General features: G+C 40.7%; 1 non-coding gene across 1 annotated transcript; it reads right to left on the bottom strand.

Annotated features, from left to right (window-relative positions):
• Nucleotides 1-11,502: 11,502 nt before the first annotated feature.
• On the bottom strand, nt 11,503-11,575 carry trnaf-gaa (transfer RNA phenylalanine (anticodon GAA)). Its single transcript has one exon. It is a non-coding gene; the product is annotated as a tRNA-Phe (tRNA).
• Between the last annotated feature and the right edge of the window lie 6,468 nt (nt 11,576-18,043).

The raw sequence follows: 18,043 nt of genomic DNA, 5'->3' as shown, positions 1-18,043 counted from the left end.
TGTCTCAGAAATCAGAGTTCCGGCTCCACTTCAGGTCCAAAACACAACAAAAAGCACCCACACACAACAATAACAATATTCTGCATGCTTAATATTACATGCTAAAGATAGTGTATGAAGGATTATGGTACTAATCTAATTGTGTGATTATTATATTGTGTAGTAATATTATTATTATTATTATTATTATTATTATTATTATTATTATTATTATTATTATTAATAATAATAATAATAATAATAATAATAATATCCTGTGTTCCCAGGATGTACCTAAATTTCCACCACCCCAGAAGAGGCTGACGATCTATATGTTAGAGTTAGCAGATTTAGATGACCAGATCACGATGGCCTGTGAATTTCACACACACACACACACACACACACACACATCCGGCTCGTATACACTCCTGCTCTCCAGCTTAGCATTTTATTCCACTTTTATCATCACATGTCCACTGAAAACATGTACAAACTCCTGCTTTCAACTGCATTTGTTTTTAGTACTTGATATCAGTTCATAGAGAGTCTGAGCCCCACCACCCATGCTACCTGATCAGATGCCTCTGTTTCTGTTCTCTCTCGCTCTTTCACACACCTCACACACTTTCTCTCTCTCTTTGCAGATGATTACTTGCTTCCACTGGTAGCAGAAATCCACCCTGCTGATGCAAAACAAATCACTCTGATGCTTGTGCAAGGAGAAAACAATTTCAAGATCATGAACATGATTAGTGATCCCGAGCATTTGCAAGCCAAGGTAAGTGTACACACACACACACACACACACACACACACACACACACAGTCAAGAAATATACATTCAAGCAACATGGCAAGTGTTTCATATCAGATTCGTAAATATCTTTAACATGTTAGCTTTGGTCATTTGGAAAACAAAGCCCCACCCCCTACTCCCTCAGTCCTCATGTGTGTGTGTGTGTGTGTACGTTTGTAGGTGGATAAAATGGACACCTTACTGCGGGCAAGAGAAGCTGGTGTCAAGCTGGTACTAGTGAGACAGGTAGCAAGACAGATACTAGTGAGTATAGATGGTGACATAATGAAGTTAGTGCCTCCACAGGAGCAGTCTGACACTTTCACGGTTGGCAAAAGGCAAGCTGTCAAGAACAAAGACAACAAATCACCTAAATTTATTGTAACTGCAGGTATAAATGAACTGCAACACTCAGGGTTTCATAAATTTGGGGCAGAAGTGTAATGCCTACCTCAGGAACGAAGTTCTTCATTAGGCAGGGAGGCAACATGGGCTGGCAGAGTTTCTGAGGAATATAAAACTGCATCCTCTGCATTCTCTGACAAGCAAGGAAACCATGACCTCATTCACGGAGCCGAACCCCCCAGAGCGGCCGTTCTCTATCATCACCTTTATGTTTTTGATTATTCCAAACTGCACAAAGAACAAGCGCGGACCCTCATAACCCAGGTTCTCACCCACGTTCTTAACGTAGAGATTCAGACCCTGGAGCAGAAGAGGCAGAGTTAGCATTCCTTTTGTGTGTGTGTGTACACATGTGTTTACCTGCTCAGTCTTCTGACTGAGCCCAGTCTGCCTCTCTACACTTGTCTGCCCTTATCCCACATCCAGCTTCTTGTGCACCTCTGCCTCACGATGCTTAAAGGATTTGAAGTGCTCTATGGTGCTGTAACACAACAAACGTTGCTCTTAGAGTCTTTATCTAAACCCTGCTGTTAGAATGACATCTTTGCCAGCAAAATTACACCAGGAATTTGACTGAAACGCTCTCATAAAATCAAACAGAACCCTCTGTTTCAACAGTATATGGAGTTCAATAAACATCAAATGCAATTAGTTAAAGCACAAAAAAACCTGACACTTTAACCCTGGCTGGTAAAAACTTTTTTTAAAAAAATTTTACACATGGCATACACTTTGCAGTTGTTTAACAGTTTTTCATTTAGCTGCTTGATGGCCATCTCCGCTGCCTCCACCTACTCATCCTGGGTGTCGTCCAGCACAGTGCCATGCGTGTGTCCATCTAGTTAGATAAAAATCACTGAAAAGAAGTTGGACTACTGGTCGGAAGGTTGTGAGTTCAAATCCCAGGTCCATGAAGCTGCTACTCATGAACCCCTGAGCAAGGCCCTTAACCCTCAATTTCTCAGTTGTCTAAAATGAGATAAAATGTTGCTCTGGATAAGGGCATCTGCCAAATGCCAGAAATGTAAATGAAAATATCTGAAACCTCCCTCTTCTCTCCTCACAATAATCTCGTGTCACAATATTCAAAACTCATGTCACTAAGACCTATCGTAAACATCCATCCATCCATTTTCTAAACCTGCTTTATTCTTAATTGGGGTCACGGGGATCTGCTGGAGCCTATCTTAGCACACATTGAAAGGCAGGGGTAGACCCTGGACAGGTCACCAGTCCATCGCAGGGCCACATATAGACAGACAACCACACACACTCACACCTACTGTATGAGGATTTAAGAATTACCTAATTACTCCTATTTAGAATTACCAGTCAGCCTATTGTACATGTGATTAGACTGTCATTGGTCTAGGAGTATGATTCTCGCTTCATTGCGAGAGGTCCCAGGCTCAGATCCCGGATGAGCCCCCAATTTCATGTTACACCCCGTCTAGGGAAAAGGCGAAACAAGAAAGAGTCGATGACACAGGACAGTGTGGAAAAAAGGCATTAAAGTGGCATTTTAATGAAAACCTAGGGGTTTAGAGTACTACGGGGGAGTGTAGCTTCGGAAGCCAGCAAGGCCAAAATAACAAACAAAAACCCACAACCGTCCAGGATCTAAATACCCTGCTTCACAAAATAAAAATAAATATAAAAGACAAGTTCCTTCCCTAACTCCCTATCCAAAACAATCAATGAAGGATCCAATAAAGAAAATGGCATAAGTCTCCCTACATCCCCAAAATCCCTTGTAGAACTATGTACAGTATTAAGAACAATTTTACAACAGGGAAATCCAGAGTCAAGGCCTGAAAACAGGCAGCAGGCCGTACTATAAAGAGTTGAGCTAATCACATTAGCAAACAGTCGGTTCCTTACCCTCAAACATTCAAACAAACACACGCTGTCTTAGCATATACCTAGATAGCTATTAGACAAGGCAGGGCAAATACAGAAAGGCAGCACAGGACAGAGCAAACACAGCAAGTGAGCACAAGGTTGAAGGCGGGAAGTGATGAAGGAGACTTCTTATAGGTTGCATGGAGACTGGGGGAACCAATTAGGCTTCTTCCTAGACAGAAGACACAAACAACTTCCCAAACAAAAGAAAACACAGAAGTAATACCAAACAGGACATTATTGGGAGGAAACCAGAGTAAACCCACACAAGCACAGGGAGAACATACAAACTCTACACAGAATGACCCCTGGATCTTCTTGTAGTGAGAAAACAGTGCTAACCACTAGGCCACCGTACTGCCCCCAGTGTAATTTTAAAACCTTTTTTTAGTGTTTTTTTTACTTTAATTTGAGACTTGAGTACATTTTGGATGGATTCCTCTTTTACTAAAGATTTTCACATTGACTATAATTTTTAAAGTCTACTTTAAATTATAGTTTTTTAAACTTTTTTTTTTAACTATACTTTTTTTTAAAAATACGTTCTGACCACATCCTACATATTCCTCAGACTTTACCACTGTATCTGCTGATGCTGATTGGACACTGCAAGGCTCCCAGGCTGAGACCCGCCCAAAGTGACATCATCACCCAGGGTCATGTTTGGCACATGTGTCTGCTGTTGAGACACGGTGCCATTATGCAGGTGCAGCCTGTAGATCTCCCAGTGCTACTGTAAATACACAAAGAACATCAACTGTCAAAATACACTCGTTGTGTGTAGTACCCTATACTACAAATGGGTAGGGTTTCTCTTTGCTCTCAAAACAGCCTTCCATGGTAGATTCTGTTCCATGTTGATGTGACTGCATCATGTAATTCCTGCAGGTCCTTCAGGTGCATGCTGTGAATCTCCTGTTCTACTACACCCAAGTCCACATTTTACTGGATTCAGATCTGGTGACTAAAGACCAATAAAGAACCCTGAACTCATTGCCATGCTCATGAAACCAGTTTGAGACAACTTTAACTTTCTGAGGCTGTGGCATTTAAGCAGCCCAGCAGGCCCAATGTTTTTGCCCTGGCTTTGGCCGAAGGGACTGCCTGGAGGGGGGAAAGAAAAAAAAGGGGGGGGGGAGGAGGGGGGGAAAGAGGAGGAGATTTTTTTTTTTTACTCTCCTACTAGATTTTACTCAAAAAAAATTACTGAAAGGTCAACGCTCAGATTTATTTCACCTTATTTTTCCCAAATCAAGAGACATACCAATAATATTCTGTTTTTTTTTCAACAAGAATATATCTACACTTAATATTAAATTCTTTGTATACTTTCATTAAACTAAAAGATTACCACACAGGACACTTATTTCTCCAAACAAACTTTATTCCCTTTAAACAATTAAAAACTTTACTTAATAACAGCACAAGTATTAATAACAATAATAACTATTTATTACTATGTAATTATATTACTATTATTAAGAACAATAATTATTATTAAGAACAACAAAATTACAATTAAAAAAAAAATTACAAGTCTTTTTTTTTCTTTACAAAAGTCTTTTTTTTTTTTTACAAAACTACAAGTCATTACAAAAATTACAAAAGTGATAACTACAAAACTTTTTTTTTTTTTTTAAACAAAATTACAAAAGTCATTACAAAATAGACTATAGAGAGGCTTTCCACTGCTCAATGGTCTTCCCAGATGCTGGACAGTACCATTTTCCTTTCACCTGAGTGTGGCCAGTAAGTTTGTTTTTTGACTGACCACATATTTTGCATTTGTACTCATAGCCTTCTTTAGAATGCCGCTTCCTTGGTGGCTCCCCTCTTGCCACACGCTCTTGATCCTCTTGCTCTGCCTTTCGCAGTCTCCATGCACGTTGTCGATTCTGAGACTGCAGTACTGGAGCTGATGGCTGAGGACCCGGCAGAAAGGATGACCACCCCTGAGTCTGCGGTTCTGGAGCTGATGGCTGAGGACCCGGCAGAAAGGATGACCACCCCTGAGTCTGTGGTGTTGGAGCTGATGGGCGATGAGCAGGTGGAAAGGATGACCACTCCTGAGTCTGTGGTGTTGGAGCTGATGGCCGATGAGCAGGTGGAAAGGATGACCACCCCTGAGTCTGTGGTGTTGGAGCTGATGGCCGATGAGCAGGTGGAAAGGATGACCACCCCTGAGTCTGTGGTGTTGGAGCTGATGGCCGATGAGCAGGCGGAAAGGTGGACCATTCTTGGGAATGTGGTGTTGGAGCTGACGGCCGATGAGCAGGCGGAAAGGATGACCAACCCTGAGGCAGAGGTCCTGGCGCTGATGGATGATGACCCTGCTGATCTGAAAACCCAGGCCAGTTAAACCAATCAGGATCTTGCTGGACCCCAGGCCAGAAGGGTTCACCTGCTGCCTGACTCTGTGACGCTGTAGTCTCTGTTCTTGCATGCTTACGGCGGCGAATTACTGCCTCACCCTCAAGATTTTCAGGTTCCTGGAACTCAATGACAGCATGTCCATGTTGAACAGGTGTTGATGGGAGCCCTCTAGGTTTTGGCAGTAAATCTTTTGCCACACTGATCTGCTGGGGAAGGTCCACTCCTTGTAGCAAGGTGTCCCGGTCAGTTCTCTTCTGCCGATCAAGCAGCCTGAAAAAACAAATCCATTTTAGAATAAAAAATTGCAAAGCTTTCATCATTGAACTGAGTGTAGAGAACAGAAGCCCAACTCACCAAGAAGAAACTGTAGTGTTATTTATGGTTACTAAAACCAGGTTGGTCCGGTCCAGCAGCTCTTTGCAGTCTTCAAGCAGCTGCTTGATGTGACTGTATGTCATGACGATTGCCTGTGGAATAGGAAAGGTTTTTCCCTTGTTGTCTTTAGGCCTATTCCTTGCTTCCCTGTATTCCTTCAAAAGCTTGAGGGCAACACATTCAGAAATCCTGTTGGCATCAGGTCTCTGGGCAGCCTGGCCATGAGTCATGAACAGTCTGTGGATAAACAGATGCATTGTTTGTGTAATGCATGATCAATATTCTATCACTACAATTGTTTCAATAACAGCATCACCAAAATATACAGAATATTATTTCAGAAAATGCAAATCACATACGACTATTTTTTATTTTTGTTTACACGAACATGCGTCTGCCAGTTTTCAATTAAGAAAGGTAATTGCTATTGTGACATGATAATTTACACAATTCCTTTGAGAACTGTCAGAAATATACTTCCACAGTCTGTATGTAAATTACAAAATGTGTGCATCCACTAAAGGTCAACTCACCTCTCAGCTGCTTGCTGACCAGGGGCTGAGCCACTACGCTTCCGTGAAGCTCTCCATGGACCTGGCAAGGTCTTTTTCTTGGATTTAAGTGAATATCTGGAGGGGATTTGGTCCATGGCATGCAGACAGGAATACAGTCGCAAGATCTCTGCTATCTCGTTGGTTGATAAAGCAGTAATGGTGCGGTTGAGGCTGACAAGGTACCCTGCCAAGTCATCCACTGCCTCCCATCCAAGAACACCCCTTGAATCACAACGACTATCCTGTTAAAAAAAAAATCCTTAATTTCGGTAAAAAAAACTGATAAATTATTCTTCACAATTTACAGATTATAAAACTTTAGCCATTTTACCGGAGCCAATGCGTCGGGCACACCAGAGTAAATATCCTCAGTGTCACTGTCAGTAAGATGAGGGCCACTGCTTCCAAGACTGGTTTCCTAAATTATGCATTGTTAGTCAGGAATAAACTACAAAAACTCTAAACAAAATGTAGATTTTGTTGCAAAAAATAATGCAAATAAGCAGTAATAATGCAAAAAATAATTGACAGAAAGAATAATTGACAGGTAGGGAAAGATTGTCACACACCTGTCTCACTGCAGCAATCCCTGTCAACATAAATCACTTCTGGCTCTGCCTCCCCAGCATCCATGTAGCGCTTAACTATACCTTGACACAGTTCATCCAGACCAGCTCCCTCACCAGTGGTCAGGACACAATTCAGGACTTGGCCAAACTCGTTTCCAATGTTGGTCATCCATGTAGCTGTGTCTGCAATGCCACCAGCAAGCTTTTTGGTGATCTATACAAACACAATGCAAAAAATATATATATTTACATACACATACACACACATACACACACACATACACACACACACACACACACATATATATAACATAAATATATGTGTACTTGCCTTCTTTGTAGAATCAAGCTTCAGGATTCTACCATATGTTGAGGTAATGACACCCTTTAGCTCGTCAAGATGACCAAGGATCTCATTCGCATGAACGGTTTCAAACCACTGGGCCAGGGGTAAGGGGCTGAAAGGTGGTGGCCGCTGATAGACTGCCTCAGACTGGATCAGGGCACAACGCTTTTTGTGAAGTTCACAGTCTGACAGGTATTCTACAGTTCGTCTTGCCCACTCCTCACTGTGAATTTCTTGTAGGGACTGCTGCAAGTAACTTGAGCTGTTTCCTGCAGTCCTTGACTTGAACAAAGTCACGCATTTCCTGTCAAGGGCAAGCTGAGTGGTGAGGACAGCTGGGAATTTGTTTCTGTGGGAAGGATCAAGTTGTTGTAGCACCTCCATACTCCAAGGGCAGATGGGAATCCTACACTTGCTACAGCAAGGGTAGTCTGCTCCAATGAGATAATACCTGGAGTCAATGTCAATGACTTCCCTCACTTTTGTGTAGATCCCTGAATGGTGCATTTTCATATTACATGCAGTGCATTTTATAGGAATGCCCCACATCCGCATTGGTGCCCACAGAAACATTCGCTGCCTGAAATAGCTGCCTGGATCAGGAGGTGAAGTTCCAGGCTTGCCAGGACTTGGTGGATGAAACCAGTTTTGGGAAAATTGTTGCTTCAGCTGTCCTGTACTGTCATAAAGACACTGCGCTATCCACCTCTGAACTGCTGGTTTAATAACTCTACAGAATTGCTTGGGGAGAAAACTCACCCAATTCACTTCTGGAGGCTTTATGCTGATTTCAGGCGTGGTTGATGTGTGAGGAGCACTTCGTGGAGCTTCTTGTCACTCTTCAGGATGAGTTGCAAATGCCTCTTTGAGTGGAGCTGGAGGTGGCACCACAGTTGTCATTCTTTGATCTGCAGCACTGGTGGAATGGTGATCATTTTCAATGTGCTTAAGCATTCCAACTGCACCCTGAACTATTGTGCCACATTGGTCACAACTCTCTTCGACATGGTAGTCTGAGATGTCCAGAGAAATGCTCCAAAACAATGTCTTTTTTGCATAAACTACAGGTGATCATCTTATGCTCACTTGCTTGAGTAGTGGTCTGAGTGGCTGGACAAACTGTGGTGCTGGTCAGAGGTGCTGGACGAACCGTTGTGCTGGTCAGAGGTGCTGGGCGAACCGTTGTGTTGGTCAGAGGTGCTGGGCGAACTGATGGTGCTGGACGAACAATTGTGCTGATCAGAGGTGCTGGGCAAACTGATGGTGCTGGACGAACTGTTGTGCTGGTCAGAGGTGCTGGTCGAACCGTTGTGCTGGTCAGAGGTGCTGGGCGAACTGATGGTGCTGGACGAAGCGTTGTGCTGGTCAGAGGTGCTGGGCGAACTGATGGTGCTGGACGAAGCGTTGTGCTGGTCAGAGGTGCTGGGCGAACTGATGGTGCTGGACGAAGCGTTGTGCTGGTCAGAGGTGCTGGGCGAACTGATGGTGCTGGACGAAGCGTTGTGCTGGTCAGAGGTGCTGGACGAAGCGTTGTGCTGGTCAGAGGTGCTGGGCGAACTGATGGTGCTGGACGAAGCGTTGTGCTGGTCAGAGGTGCTGGGCGAACTGATGGTGCTGGACGAACTGTTGTGCTGGTCAGAGGTGCTGGACGAACCGTTGTGCTGGTCAGAGGTGCTGGCTGCGTTGCTGAGCTGGTCTGAGGGGCTGTTTGTATTGGCTGACTCCCTGTCTGCTGAGTTGACTGAAAAAAAAAAGCATTAGTGTTTTCCACAGATCATAAAGTATGCCAGTGAATTTTTAAACAAAACAATGTATTTTTTAATTGACAATAAATTCTGCTATGAAGAATAAAACATGGAAGAAATTTAAAAAAATTAGTAATGGCAGTGGAAGTTTATCATAACCTACCTTGTGATAACCGCATTTGCAAATGATACTTTGCCCAAAGATGTTGTGACTATGAGTCTTGTTGTGTAATGGACAGTTATTGATGGAATGCAATACATCCTTCCACTTCTTTGACCCCGGCTTCTTGCCTGTTGTGAAGTGGTACTTCCCTTGGGCATACTTGCACATGATGTCATGCCAAAAAGTGTCTGGTTTACCCGTCTTAGTCATATCTACAAATATGAAATAACAGGGTACAAAGGTCAGGAAACATGTACACAGAGAATGTGTTTATCAAATAAACAATCGTACACAGTAGGACATATAGTGAAATGAAAATATAGTGAAAAAAATCAGATATTGAAATGAAAATATAGTGAAAAAAAAACAGATATTGAAATGAAAATATAGTGAAAAAAATCAGATATTGAAATGAAAATATAGTGAAAAAAACAGATATTGAAATGAAAATATAGTGAAACAAATCAGATATTGAAATGAAAATATAGTGAAAAAAATCAGATATTGAAATGAAAATATAGTGAAAAAAAACAGATATTGAAATGAAAATATAGTGGAAAAAAATCAGATATTGAAATGAAAATATAGTGAAGAAAATCAGATATTGAAATGAAAATATAGTGAAAAAAAACAGATATTGAAATGAAAATATAGTGGAAAAAAAACAGATATTGAAATGAAAATATAGTGAAAAAAATCAGATATTGAAATGAAAATATAGTGAAAAAAATCAGATATTGAAATGAAAATATAGTGAAAAAAAACAGATATTGAAATGAAAATATAGTGGAAAAAATTCAGATATTGAAATGAAAATATAGTGAAGAAAATCAGATATTGAAATGAAAATATAGTGAAAAAAAACAGATATTGAAATGAAAATATAGTGGAAAAAATCAGATATTGAAATGAAAATATAGTGAAAAAAATCAGATATTGAAATGAAAATATAGTAAAAAAAATTAGATATTGAAATGAAAATATAGTGAAAAAAATCAGATATTGAAATGAAAATATAGTGGAAAAAAAATTAGTTATTAGGCTGATGGTATCCTAAGTCTGTGACCTACTGAACCAGTGTTAATGTATTCATCAATAGAGACTTCAGAGCACTTTTGTTGCTCTGGATAATAGTGTGTGCCAAATGCCAGACATCTGAATGTAAATGCTTTTTTTTCTATTACAACCGAGTGTTCGCGCCAAATATAGAGAGGGACGTGTCTGGCCTTTATTCTAAACGCAAAAATTTGGCACGAACACGCGGTTATAATAGAAAAAAAAGTTATACATTTACATGCCTGGCAACGTAAAAAAAAGTGCTCCGAAGACTCTATTAATGAATACATTAACACTGGTATCCACAGACTTAGGATGGGATCCACAGACTTAGGATACCATCAGCCTAATAACTGATTTTTTTTCACTATACAGTATATAGTATAAGTAAAATCATGCCCAGCAAAAGCGGATCAATATAAATCGATATAAATGTTCGTCGCGACGAAACAGATAATAAAATAGTCTAACCAACGACTGAACAATAAAGTTAGCCAAATCAAAGACTGTACTCACCTGCACGGTGCCGATAGGTTGCCGAAAGGTCCGAAAGGAGACTAAATATGTGTAAATATGTCTGTCACAGCGGTAAATATATATGTCAGGATCGTGAACTAAAGTCACCTCCTTCACGCAAGTTACGTGATATCGCTTCGGCCAATCACAGATCATCCCCGCCCCAACCTCCTGCTTCGGCCAATGAGAGGTTATCCCCGCCCCAACCCCCTGTTTCAGCCAATGAGCGTTTTGCCCCGTTAGGACTCGTTAGGACTCGCTGTTCGGATTTGTTAGGACTTGTTAGGAATTGTTAGGATACCTGTTAGGATTTGTGTTAGGAATTGTTCGGATTTCCGTTAGGAATCGTTTGAAGTGTGTTAGGACTCGTTAGGACATGCTTTGCCGTCCATTCACCGCAGGGTGCGGCCACCTCGTCAGGCAGCAGGACTTCCATGGAGCCTTGTCAAAAGCAGGGGTTTTCTAATGGCGTGCGGGCTAGGTAGCTCCCTTGCCAATGATTCCTACGGAGGTATTAAGGCATTAAGTCACGTAAACTGAAGGGTGCAGGCTAAGCATTCAACGAGAACCCAAGAGTTCTGTAGCATCCAAGTTTTTTTTGCTCTCGTCTCAGACCAGGGGGATTTCAGATCTTTAGTCTGCGCTATTTCCACGTTTTGCTGTTTTCAAGTCTGAGGCATAAGTTGCGGAACTGTGCTGGTGGACTACACTGCCTACAGCTGCCGAAACCCGGGCTCGAACCAGGGACCTTTAGATCTTCAGCCTAATGCTCTCCCAACTGAACTATTTCAGCACCTCTGCCAGGGCTCTCCTGTACGTGTGAGTGATCAGGTTTTTGTCGGCACGACTGCACACCATGTCCAGACCGGTGAGGCAAACTTCTTTCGAAAGCGGTAGAGCTTTTTCCTTAAGTGCATAGACAGAAGGCATGGGAGCCTTACACCACTCAAATCCCACGCTACCCGAGGGCGCCGGTGGGGTTACGCGTGTGTGGTAAGAAGATGACCAAGTCATTCGGCCAGACAAGGAGGAAGCCTGGCACGGGCACTACAAATGATCTGCCGTGCGACTAACACGCCTTCCACTTCACCAGCTCTACAGGAGACATCTAACCATTCCCAAGGAAGGAGGAAGCTCGGCCTTGGCTTGCGGCCGGTCACTGACCTTGAATGGTCTCGGTTTATGGCCCCGTGGTCAACCGCCACCCCTGTAGCCGTGAGCGGAAGGAACGCTTCTGCTTAAAGAAGAATAAGAAATGTGTTTGAATCCACATTTTCTAAAGGTGACTATATTATTATTACTATTATTTTTTAAATTATTTTTTAACCAGTCTGCTCTGATAAAAATATTCAGCCTGATCTACCTAATAAAAATAATTATGTAGTTCAAGTAAGACTAGTCTTTGTATTTATTACTTAATTTTCTATATGTAAGAAATACTTCTTGCTCTTAATTTCTGCATTTCCTTAGTCATTGTTTTGGGTTTGCTCTACTTAACTTTGAAAGTTTTAAAAGTGTATTTTTTATTGAAACTTAAACCAAATTTTTTTTAAAGCTTCCATATTACTTAACTTTGAGTGGACCCTACTTTGTTTTTCTAAATGTACTAGTCACATTTGAAAGTTACATTTACTCCCATTTTCTGGTCAGGAACTAGGCATTTCCTATGCATTACAGGTAAAATATGAATTGTGTAATTATGCATTTTGAAATGCAACTTCACCCAGCACAAGAATAAAAGGAAGGAGATTTTTTATTATATGCACACACTCATGAACAGTCAGTTCTTCCAAAATGCACTTGGTCCTGAATTTACACAACATGAAATAAAGTAAATACCAGATTTAACAAAACAACAACAACCACAGAGTAGTGCGACATGCATTGGGAGAACCTGAGAAAATGCTGTTTAACATGAACAACTGTAAAACAGGGAGCTTACTGTGACTACCTTCACTGACATCTGTATGGCTTTTAGGTTTGCAAGCTGACCTTGAGACTATGTACCTTAGAGGAAATGTTTTGTTCACATCCTGATTTTAGCACAGGGTTCTCAATCGTGGAGATCAAGGACCCCTGCCCTGCCCACTACAGATGACATAAACCAGGAGTCTTCAGTGAATCAGAAGCATGAAGACACCATCTGAGTCTCACTTCCACCATGAGAGTGAAGTGGGGAAAGACAACGTGAACAGGTATACAGAGCACTGATTAAATACAGTATATATTTATGACCCAGGTTTAGGATCTAGATGATAATATGTGTGGATGGGAGTATTCTACCTAATCTGGGGCATGAAGAGCTAATTGTGAGTGTTAGAGGAGCTAAACACGCAGCGCTAGCATGAGCATGTGAACTGAGTGCGCCATAGATTGGAAGGAAAACGGAACATCCACCAAAATATCCCCTTCTCAAATTTCAGACTCATCACCTGTCAACTTACTTCACATCCAGTACAGTAGGTGGCGATAATGATCCTAAGGAGTTATTCGCCATTAAACAAGAAGAAGAAGAAGCAGCTCGACTCTCTGCTTGTCTGTCCATCAGTACCCAAAAATAAAAAAAGAAAAATATATATATTTAGCTGCACCCCGAAACTGGAATGCCCGCAAACCACACATCAAGATAATAATTGAACTAACAAGTCAACACCAACAGAAAGTTTCAGTCAGCAGGACCAAGCTAGCTATTGGCATTAGCGATTAGCATTAGCTGCTAGAGCTAACGCGATTGGCGCATAGAATATGTCATTTATTCATTAGCAATGTTACAAAAAGGCACCAAAGCGCGTGACATTAGACATCATTCTCACAAACTCCCGACTGGTTTTCATGACAAGTATCTAGACAACAATATCAAGTGTGGTGTCATTTCTTGTTAGCATATTAGCCACAGTTACGAGCATGTGAACATGCTATACACTCACCGGGCTTTCGGCAAGAAAAGTAGCCCAATATCTCGTACGGCTTCCAATAAGTTGTGGTTAATTCATTTTAATTCACAACCAATTATTTTTCCAATACCACTTATAAATTATTTGTACCAATCACAGGCTTAGTAATGGCACAGACCAAGCTAGCGATTAGCATTAGCGATTAGCTGCTAACGCGATTGGCGCATAAAATATGACATTTAGTCATTAGCAATGTTACAAAAAGGCACCAAAGCGCGTGACATTAGACATCATTCTCACAAACTCCCGACTGGTTTTCATGACAAGTATCTAGACAACAATTTTATAATATATATAATAATTATAATAATATTAATCCTCAATATTCTTAAATGGAGGCTTGTGCTCTAGTCATCTCTTAATTTTGGGCAAACAAAATTTACATTAGTCCACCCTCACAGGTTTTTTTTTATTAACATTTCACATGCTGAAAGTCTGAATTTGTCAAATGTCAGATTCATTCAATCACCGCAAAACAAAAGACTTGAAGAAACCAACTCGGGTAAAACAACAAATTCTGTGACCACATTAATAATCTGGGATTTTTCTTCAACTGCACTGTTTCCTATTTAAAATATAGAAAATAAACAATAGTTGATTCTGTACTCTTTCTAGGTGTCTATTTAAAGGTCAGATTTTCCTCATGTCTGATCTTTTTTACTGAAGCATGTGTTCAAGTGACACACTGATGCATTTGATCTAAAATGACTTGTAAGGTTTTGCATAAACTTGTGGTGTCCATGCAGCTCACATGCACACACTCATTTAAAGCAAAAAAGGCAACATGCTAAATGCTAGAAACTCAGAAAGCATAAATTTCAAAGATTTGACTTCAAGTTGTTGTCAAATAATATAATCTGTAAAACAAATTAATGTATTAAATAAAAAAAAAATGGCATTTGGACCCCACTATATATATTATGGCCTTAGCAAGGCTATAAAGTGTCCACCTTTTATATATTTCTTTTCTGTTTTGTACATCCCTTATTTTGAAGGCTAGTGTATTAATTTAAGTGTGTTCATTTTTGACAGAAATGGCCTCAATGTGTCTTAAAATGTCCTTGTTTTGTCTGTGCAGGCAACATTTATAACTGATTCCAGGTGTTTTGAGGAAATGCATCTCAAGCTCTGACATACTGCTGTGGCTAAAATTGATTTTTAAGACACTAATGTACATGGAAGTTGCTGGACAAAGCTCAGTCTGATGGTGTGCTTTTAGATCATTTGTGGCATATCTTGCTTCTTGTCATAGATAAATGTGAACTGTCTGAAAATGGAAAAATCGTGTTGGCAGTAGGACTAAAAGGCAACTGTAAGCAAACATTTTGATCAGTGGAGTTGAAATAAAGCTTATCTAACAGTTAGAACAGCTGTCCTGTGTTGTAATTATTTTATTGTTCATATTCTTATTATTAACATGAGTTAATCATAGTGGACTTTATACTGGACAATGGCAGCACACAGAGCGCTTACTCTAAATAAATTATGTTTATTATTATTTTTGTATGATATGGTGATGGAGTTCTAATTGAAACACTACAAACTAAAATATTTATGCTGTATTATTGGAGTACATGCCCACAAAATAAACAGCACACAGGTGATATTTCAGGAGTTTGGTGTCTGTAAACAGCTGTCTGTAGTTTTAACTCAGATCAGATCAAATCACTTTATTGTCACATCACCATCCACACATGTAGAAGTGAGTGAAATTCTTGAGTACAGCTCCAGACATTGCAGTAGAATATGTAATGTACAAATTTAAATACTTCTATATATAGTCTGTAATCAGCCTGTACAGTCTAAATTGCAATCTAAACATATACTTGGATAAACAGTATGGTAATGACATATGATACATTATTATAGAGTATACACAGTAGACATGGCACAGTATATTACAGTGTGATCATGTATAACAGTGCAGTGTGTGTTACAGTGTGATCATGTATAACAGTGCAGTGTGTGTTACAGTGTGATCATGTATAACAGTGCAGTGTTACAGTGTGATCATGTATAACAGTGCAGTGTGTGTTACAGTGTGATCATGTATAACAGTGCAGTGTGTTACAGTGTGATCATGTATAACAGTGCAGTGTGTGTTACAGTGTGATCATGTATAACAGTGCAGTGTGTGTTACAGTGTGATCATGTATAACAGTGCAGTGTGTGTTACAGTGTGATCATGTATAACAGTGCAGTGTGTGTTACAGTGTGATCATGTATAACAGTGCAGTGTGTTAGTGTGATCATGTATAACAGTGCAGTGTGTGTTACAGTGTGATCATGTATAACAGTGCAGTGTGTGTTACAGTGTGATCATGTATAACAGTGCAGTGTGTGTTACAGTGTGATCATGTATAACAGTGCAGTGTGTGTTACAGTGTGATCATGTATAACAGTGCAGTGTGTTACAGTGTGATCATGTATAACAGTGCAGTGTGTGTTACAGTGTGATCATGTATAACAGTGCAGTGTGTGTTACAGTGTGTCGGAACTCAGAGCCCCCTCCGAGTGGACATATCACAGGGTGGAATTTTGTTTGTATCTATTGCTCTTAGCTTTCCCAATAACCTCCACAATCTATAAAACTCAGCCGAAATAAAAGAGATCTCGGTCAACAGATGAGAAGAAGCAGGTTTCTTTATTTAGTCATGCAGTCAACAACATGCATATCTGAAGAGAGCAGCTGGTCTCTCCCACCCCGAAAAAGTCCCCTCTACTTATACCCCAGGCGCCCCGAGGCGCCTCCTTTTATCTAATTTAAATATTTCCAGCAATTTCCCATTATATTCAGTGTATGGCTACTTTAGTCCCTCCTTTCTTAGTTTACATACGTTTCCCAGTTCCCATTATTTTCACATTTGTCCCGATACCGCCCCTAAATTGATACCATCCTCCCCTTGATGATGTCAATTTTCCTCCTCTCCAGTTCCCCTTATTTTTAGGCTAAGTCACCAATTTTTAGAAAAAATTGGCGCTTACTTATAGGCGCCACTTCCTTATTGACTTCATTTGACTGTCACCTCTTAAAGGTGCTTCCTCGGCTCATCCCGACCCCGCGCGCCGCCCTCCACAACAATGTGTAAGTACCTTGCTCTCTTCCTCTATGTCATGATGACTTTTCCCTCTACCTTCTTGATCTAAGTTTTATTTACTAATTTTAAACTAAGCTGTGCCATTAAGCTGCCTCATATCCTTTTCTCTTTTCATCACTGTTGGTTGCTAATATTCCAATGCTATTGTCTCCTCTACCTGCCTATCACTGTCATGTCACAGTGACCTGGCCTACTTCCCACACTGTGTTCCTCCTGCCTTAGTACACGCTCTCTTTTGCTGACTACATAGTCACACAATATGCACTTCACTCATCTTCACTCATTTCCCATTATTTTTTCTAGCTCAGTCAGCCCGCCGCGCTATCTTCCGGAGAAGTCCCAGGGGTGCTCTGCGACGCTATCGCCAGTATCAGCTATCCTGTATGGCCATTGAACTTACTGGTTTCCTGGAGCACCTATCTGAATCCCCTATTCCTGAGTCTCCTTACCTCACTCACCATATCGTGAGAGATACCGTCTGTCTTGATCAGAGCACCCAATTTCACCCCACAACCTGTGATCAGTCTACTCAGACCTTCTACTGGCATTGGACACGCACCACCTCTCAAGGCGTCCAGACTGAGGATTTCCCTGTTGAGATTTCCTCTAATGATTCTTCCTCTGACTCCTCTTCATTTCCTAATTCCCCTGACATTCCCCAACTTTCTCCTGAATTTGTGCCTATGCCTTACAGTGTTCATGATATTCCTCAGTCTTCTCCTGACTATTCGTTTCAATGTTTCAATAAATCTCTCCTCTTTTCTGTTCCTTCAGTCCCAGTGTGGTTATTACGCTAGCATGCTGCCATTAATAATTCTGCATGTTCATTATAAAGACTATGAGGCTATATCTGATTATTATAGCTATTATTAATCAGAGTTAACTACTTACTACGTAATAAATGGCTAAATTATTCTTGATAGATACACACTACTCTTTAGGCAGAATATTGCTAAGTCAGAGCTTAGAGCATTGAGTACATTAGCACTTAAGCTACTTTTAAGGCTAGGTATATAATTCAAAGCTGGGTATATTATATTTTCTCCTACATCACTCTCCACTTTGAGACTCTTGAGTCTCACAATCAGCTTGTACATGTCTTAGTTCCACTACTCTGTGTTCTTATCCCCCATTGTATGTACATCATCTTGCGACATTACACACATGGTATTCATGCACAATGTCCTTTTAGATGAGGCACAATTTCTT

This window comes from Hemibagrus wyckioides, unplaced genomic scaffold, assembly GCF_019097595.1.
Source record: "Hemibagrus wyckioides isolate EC202008001 unplaced genomic scaffold, SWU_Hwy_1.0 Contig10, whole genome shotgun sequence".
NCBI classification, from domain to species: domain Eukaryota; kingdom Metazoa; phylum Chordata; class Actinopteri; order Siluriformes; family Bagridae; genus Hemibagrus; species Hemibagrus wyckioides.
This window is presented reverse-complemented; position numbering and strand designations above follow the sequence as displayed.